We start from the raw sequence: 6,000 nt of genomic DNA on the forward strand, positions 1-6,000 counted from the left end.
TTATACCTGTCTCTCCCAAAACTTTCCACACTTCGATTGGTATATCGTCTGGGCCTATTGCTTTTCTATGCTTCATCTTCTTCAAAGCTACAACCACTTCTTCCTTCCGGATTCGACGATAAAAAGAGTAGTTTCTACACTCTTCTGAGTTACTCAACTCCCCTAAAGAAGCACTCCTTTCATGTCCTTCATTGAAAAGATTATGAAAATAACCTCTCCATCTGTCTTTAACCGCGTTCTCTGTAGCAAGAACCTTTCCATCCTCATCCTTGATGCACCTCACTTGGTTTAGGTCCCTTGTCTTCTTTTCCCTTGCTCTAGCTAGTTTATAGATATCCAACTCTCCTTCTTTGGTATCTAGTCGTTTATACATATCGTCATAAGCCGCTAACTTAGCTTCTCTCACAGCTTTCTTCGCCTCTTGCTTCGCTTTTCTATACCTTTCACCATTTTCATCAGTCCTATCCTTGTATAAGGCTTTACAACATTCCTTCTTAGCCTTCACCTTTGTTTGTACCTCCTCATTCCACCACCAAGATTCCTTTTGGTGTGGGGCAAAGCCCTTGGACTCTCCTAATACCTCTTTTGCTACTTTTCGGATACAACTAGCCATGGAATCCCACATTTGGCTAGCTTCCCCATCTCTATCCCACACACACTGGGTGATTACTTTCTCTTTGAAAATGGCTTGTTTTTCTTCTTTTAGATTCCACCATCTAGTCCTTGGACACTTCCAAGTCTTGTTCTTTTGTCTCACTCTTTTGATATGTACATCCATCACCAACAAGCGATGTTGATTAGCCACGCTCTCTCCTGGTATAACTTTGCAATCCTTACAAGTTATACGATCCCCTTTCCTCATTAGAAGAAAATCTATTTGTGTTTTTTACGACCCACTCTTGTAGGTGATCACATGTTCTTCTCTCTTCTTAAAGAAGGTGTTGGCTAAGAAGAGATCATATGCCATTGCAAAATCCAAGATAGCTTCCCCATCCTCGTTTCTCTCCCCAAAACCATGGCCACCATGAAAACCTCCATAGTTGCCTGTCTCCCTGCCCACGTGTCCATTTAAATCTCCTCCTATAAATAACTTCTCCGTCTGAGCAATTCCTTGCACCAAGTCTCCAAGGTCTTCCCAAAATTTCTCCTTCGAACTCGTATCCAACCCTACTTGAGGTGCGTACGCACTAATCACATTGATAAGTTCTTGTCCTATTACAATCTTGATTGCCATGATTCTATCTCCTACCCTCTTGACATCTACAACATCTTGTGTCAAGGTCTTGTCCACGATGATGCCAACACCGTTTCTCGTTCTATTTGTGCCCGAATACCAAAGTTTAAACCCTGAGTTTTCTAGATCCTTTGCCTTACTACCAACCCACTTAGTTTCTTGTAGGCACATAATATTTATCCTTCTCCTCACCATAACTTCCACTACTTCCATAGATTTTCCCGTTAAGGTTCCTATATTCCACGTTCCTAAACGCATTTTGCTCTCTTGAACTCTACCCTTCTGTCCTAGCTTCTTCACCCTCCCCCGTCTAATAGGATCAAAGTACTTCTTTTGTGTGTCCCGTGTAAAGTTGATAGGAGCATATGCTCCCAAACAACTTTGAGTGGAGTCGTTCGAAAAGAAGTTTCTATGGCCCCCTTGCTCATTTAACACTGCATCCGGGTGCCGATGGAGATACAGCGACCCTTGCTCACTTATCACTGTGCTCGGGCCACACAGCGCGCCACTTACGGGTGACGCCCTAGCTTTAGCGCAATTTTGTTCTGAATTCATTTTCATAAGGATTCGACGTGATCATGGAGTGCCGGCTGTCGACTACCTGACGCCCTCCCCCTCCTCCTTTATCCGGGCTTGGGACCGGCAATGTAAGTACATAGGCGGAGTTGATCTTTTCACCATCCCAAACATAATAATCAACCATACTCACAGTTTACAATTTTATTCTCCGATGGTAGGCCCAACCTAAAATCATGGTTAATTTATTTTCATTAGTCACATTGCTTCCCATTAAATTCATGCCCAACTTTACTTCCCAAACCATAAGATTCATACTCATGTTATTTACCAAACTTTTTTTTTCCTAGTACAATCTTTCAAACAAGGATTTTAAACCCAATCATTTACTACCCTTTTCATGTTCAAAAGTTGTAATATATTAGTGACCAGTAGACTGGAAAAAATTGTAATATACCTGGCCACACATCACACTCTTTTTTTTCTTTTCATTCTCGCAGCCCACACAAGGAGCTTTTCTTCCAGAACACTGGGTCTTTGTACCCATTCATTTCTCACAGCCACGGGCCTTTTTCGCCCAATTCACATATCCACAGGCTTTTTTTTCCCGCCCAATTCACATATCCACAGGCCATTGTGCCCAATTTCACATCTACGGGTCATTGTGTCCAATTTCACATCCACGGGCCTTTTTCGCCCAATTCACATATCCACGGGCCATTGTGCCCAACTTCACATCCACGGGTCATTGTGCCCAATTTCACATCCATGGGCATTTTTCGCCCAATTCACATTTCTCACTGGCTCAGGTATAATACAATTCTTCCATCCACTTGTTACTATTCACCCTCACTTTAACGTTCAAATTTTCCATAATGTATATCATAATATCAACTCAATTAAAGATTAATCCAAACTTTAATCAAATACTCATCTTCAAAGCTATAACATTAATACGATAATTTAAAATTTCCTACTCTCATTCACTTCAATTCAAAGCATCATAATTCACAATATATGCATTCAATATAAATTCCTTCATACTCATAAATCTTATAAAATAATGCAATATAAACGCAAATCACAATTACCAAGGAAATTGCATCACAATTATAATACAATTTCTCTATATGTATTTCACATATAAAACATGCATGCCACTTTATTCCTAATAATATAAATTAATGCATCCACACCGCATGTCATAATTCACACCAACAAGACTGAAAAATAGTGCATCTCGTAGAATAGGAACATTTGCTCTGATACCATTTGTAACGCCCCGTCCCGAATTAATTCTTTAATTCCAAAAATAATATTATTATTATTGATAGGCCCAAACTAAACTCCATTTTATTTAGCAAATTTTAAATCACAAAACTTTATTTAAATAACTCCTTCACATACGAAACCATCAATATTAATTAAATATCAAAACGTATAGTTACCTTACCAAATTTATGTACTAAAATTTATTTCCTATACTTTATAAATATTTCCATTTTCTTTCAATTGACCAATGCTCTCAAAATAAGAACAATTTTCAATTAAAGTGAAATTCTCGATTATTTAAGGCAACATCTAACACTGTTAGACTGCCTACGTACCCTTAAGCGGGATCAAGCCTCTCATAGTTCACATATTCCAAAATTAAACAAAATTTGAATATATTTCGTTAATCCAACATATACCAAAATCGTATTAATATTCAAACCACAACAATTTGATCTCAAAAAACATAATTAGGATAACGACATTCGCATAAGGAACAATTGTCGGATCCTTGGTCGTGCACCACCGCGGATGGCGGTCGGCCGCCCCGACTTGCCGAAAAATTCAATTATTTCTAAAAATTCTCAAAAAATTCAAAAATGAAGATCTCAATGATTAGAGCAACTTTCATACCTGCGACCAAGGCCTCTTTTATCGGGAAACACCTCAAAATGCCCACGAACTGTCAGAAACCCTTGTTTTTGGGTGTTCTTGATTCGTCTCCAAAACAACTCTGACGCCCCAACCAATGAATGGGCTTTATTCCAGACCTCAAGGGGAGTCTAATTGTGGTATTAATTTGATGGAATCGTTTCAAAATTGGGGAAACAAAGGCACGGGTTCATCGCATCCACCGGTGCGGTTTTACCAAATTACAGGGTTTTTGGGGTGTAATAGGAATATGGAATGATTGGGTTTGAAGTAAGGATCAATTTGGCACCCTTCCTGTCGTCTAAGGTGGTCAGAATCAAAAGATCCGACCGGGTCGGGTCGTAAGTATAACCGGGTCGAAGGATCCGGTGCACTTCCTTCCTCTCCTTTCCCCTCCTTTCTCTCTTCTCTCATTGGTCACTCTCTCATTACCCCTTTTCTGATTGGCTCCTCTCTCCCTCCTTTCTCTCATTTATCTTCCATCTCCACCGCCTAACTTTTCTTACTTTGAATCTGGGCCACACACGTGGCCTTCCGGATTTGGCTCCAAAAATCTGGAGCATTCTAGAATTGATAAATTTACAATTTTATCCCCGACTTTAAACGTTAATAACTTCTTCGTTCTAACTTCGTTTCACGAACGGTTTGCGCCTACGCGTTCGTGAGGTGAAGTTCTATTAAAAAATATAAATTTTGACCTCGAAAGGTCTACATATTTTAAATAACTAAGGTCCAAACTTTAAACCTTGTAACTAGTTTAATTTAAAACTAAACTTACACAAATTATTATAAATTCTTGAAAAATCATATAAAAGCTCAATAATATAAATACGTTGATTATTATAATTTTCAGAAACAAAACTTTAAAATTTCTTGATTAAATTCTTCATAATCATAAATCGATTTATTTTCGATTTTCTCCACATATGCATAATTATGAATATATAATTCATATATTTAAATTTTCAGGGTATTACATTTTTGGTTGTTTAAATAAAGTCTTGTTTTGTGATGAATGATATGTTTTTCAATAATCACTAGGTGTGGACACCCGTGCCTATTTTCTTTCAACACTTTACTTTCCCATGTTTCATGGAAATTACCTTTTTCAAACCAACCCATCACCCATCACTTTTTGTTTTAAAACTTACAAAAGTGTGTCACCCCACTCCTCTATAACAAAACCGGCCACCCTATTAAAGTAGGGTATTTTTGGGGCTTTTATACAATTACATAAAGTTTTGATACTTTTGTGTATTTGTACTTTGATCCAAAAGTTTACGTTTTTACGTAAAGGCCCAAAATCACTAAAGGACAAATTGTTTTGCTCCTTTAATGAAGTTTTTGTATTTGTTGAAGTTTTGGGTTCTATTTGTAATTACATGAAGTAGTGGACTTTTGTGTTCTTACAAAGTGACCTCAAAAGGTTTGTGTTTTACAATATAGCCCAAAAGTTGAGGTTATTGCATTTTGGCCCAAATTAGGTTGAGAATAAAATGGTTTTGTCTCTTTAAATGAGAATTGGATTTTCATTTCATTTAGCTCTATTTAAATCAATTCTATGGATACAAAAACCAAATGACAATGTTGCATTCGAGTTTAATTAGTTAAAGCGTTAATTAATTAAAGAAATGGTGATTATGAACCTAAGCCTACGATAATTGAGCTATGTGAAAGGCCGTTTCAAATTTGTTTGAACCGTGGGAATGTGTAGATTAGATTTTGGTTGTAATTTGATATGATCAAATGTTGTAAAAGAGCATAAGCTCTTCTTTACTTTAAAGTAATTTGTTTTGATCAAATGTTGTATAAAAGCATAAGCTCTTCTTTATTTTGAAGTACTCCTTTCTTATTTTATTTGATCTGTATGAAATTGGAGTAGTAGGGTCCAACGCCAAATAAGAAAAACACGCCTTAATGTGATTAAATGCGTAACTAAAATCAATCTCCATCCCTAGATCGAGATCCAACACTAGGCTCGTGTTGGATCAAATCAAACGTTCATAGTCATCCTAAGGCCCTAAGGCAACTATATAGTCCATCAAAGAATGCAAAGCTTATGTTAGTAGTACCATATACTCTTGCTTTAAAAACCGTTTTACAAGCATAGTGGGAGTATTATATACTACTAAATTAATAATATGGACCAATAGTTGTAATAGGACCAAATTGTTTTAATAAGATTAAAATGTATGCTAATATGTGATGAGACCTAAAAACCCTCAACCAAACAATTATTAAGTTGGCAAGCGTGAGAGTGCTTTGAACACTTTTTCTTGGCCTTCCACCGTGGTAGGCTCCAATCATTTGTGACTCATACACCGACT

Source organism: Malus domestica, chromosome 14, assembly GCF_042453785.1.
Source record: "Malus domestica chromosome 14, GDT2T_hap1".
NCBI classification, from domain to species: Eukaryota; Viridiplantae; Streptophyta; class Magnoliopsida; order Rosales; family Rosaceae; genus Malus; species Malus domestica.